A 1,719-nucleotide genomic window follows, 5' to 3' on the forward strand; every position below is an offset into this window, starting at 1 on the left:
TAATTTCCTCCTATATTTCCATGCTGAATCTGGAATTATTTTTCTACCTGAAAAAAGTCAATTTAGTTTTACAAAAGTGGACTTGCTGGTGACAAATTCCCTCACTTTTTATTTGACTAAAACTATCATCTTCACTTTTGAAGGATAATTTTTTGGTATAAAATGATAAGTTGGCAGTTATCTTCTTTCAATATTTTAAAGATGTCATTTTATTGTCTTCTAGTTTCCATAATTTCTGTTGAGAAGTTAGATGTCATTCTCAGTAATTTTTTTAAGGCACTGATTTTAGGTTTTTTCTCTTTGTACTTGATTTTCAGATTTTATAATATACTTAGGTATAGTTTTGTTTATCTTCAACTTGCGATTCCCAGACTTTTCTAAATCTTTCAGTTGACATCTTTCATCAGTTTTAGAAAATTTAAATACTGATTTCCCATATTTTCTCTTTTTCCTCTTGTGACTCCTATTATATGTACATTAGACCTTAGATAATCCTACATATCTTCATTCACCTTTTTAATGTTTTCTACATGCTTAATTTTGTGTACTTTTAGTGACTTGTCTTTCAATCTACATGTTCTGTATACTCCTCTCACTAATTTACTCTTAAGAACACCCACTGATTGCAGTACATTGAGCTCCATAGAGGCAGGGCCAGGGCAAGTGAGAGCCGGACGGGCACTGGGCGACTCTGTGCCTCGTGGAGGAAAAATAATTAAGCATGGGCAAAGGAGATCCTAAGAAGCCGAGAGGCAAAATGTCATCATATGCATTCTTTGTGCAAACTTGCCGGGAGGAGCACAAGAAGAAGCACCCAGATGCTTCTGTCAACTTCTCAGAGTTTTCTAAGAAGTGCTCAGAGAGGTGGAAGACCATGTCTGCTAAAGAGAAAGGAAAGTTTGAAGACATGGCAAAGGCGGACAAGGCCCGTTATGAAAGAGAAATGAAAACTTATATCCCTCCTAAAGGGGAAACAAAAAAGAAGTTCAAGGATCCCAATGCACCCGAGAGGCCTCCTTCGGCCTTTTTCTTGTTTTGTTCTGAGTATCATCCAAAAATCAAAGGAGAACATCCCGGCCTATCCATTGGTGATGTTGCAAAGAAACTGGGAGAGATGTGGAATAACACTGCTGCAGATGACAAGCAGCCTTATGAGGAGAAGGCTGCTAAACTGAAGGAAAAGCACGAAAAGGATATTGTTGCATACCGAGCTAAAGGGAAGCCTGATGCAGCAAAAAAGGGAGTCGTCAAGGCTGAAAGAAGCAAGAAAACGAAGGAAGAGTAGGAAGATGAAGAGGAGGAGGAGGAAGATGAAGAGGAAGAAGATGATGATGATGAATAAGTTGGTCCTAGCGCAGTTTTTTTTTCTTGTCTATAAAGCATTTAACCCCCCTGTACACAACTCACTCCTTTTAAAGAAAAAAATTGAAATGTAAGGCTGTGTAAGATTTGTTTTTAAACTGTACAGTGTCTTTTTTTGCATAGTGAACACATTACCGAATGTGTCTCTAGATAGCCCTGTCCTGGTGGTATTTTCAATAGCCACTAACCTTGCCTGGTACGGTATGGGGACTGTAAATTGGCATGGAAATTTAAAGCAGGTTCTTGTTGGTGCACAGCACAAATTAGTTATATATGGGGATGGTAATTTTTTCATCTTCAGTTGTCTCTGATGCAGCTTATACGAAATAATTCTTGTTCTGTTAACAGAATACCACT

The 1,719-nt window shown here is 37.9% G+C and overlaps 1 pseudogene; it reads left to right on the forward strand.

The window, feature by feature from the left end:
• The first annotated feature begins 687 nt into the window (after nucleotides 1–687).
• On the forward strand, nucleotides 688–1,285 carry LOC114890904 (annotated as a pseudogene).
• The last annotated feature ends 434 nt before the right edge of the window (nucleotides 1,286–1,719 follow it).

Source organism: Monodon monoceros, unplaced genomic scaffold (genome assembly GCF_005190385.1).
Source record: "Monodon monoceros isolate NGI ecotype Baffin Bay Population unplaced genomic scaffold, NGI_Narwhal_1 Super_Scaffold_11, whole genome shotgun sequence".
NCBI classification, from domain to species: Eukaryota; Metazoa; Chordata; class Mammalia; order Artiodactyla; family Monodontidae; genus Monodon; species Monodon monoceros.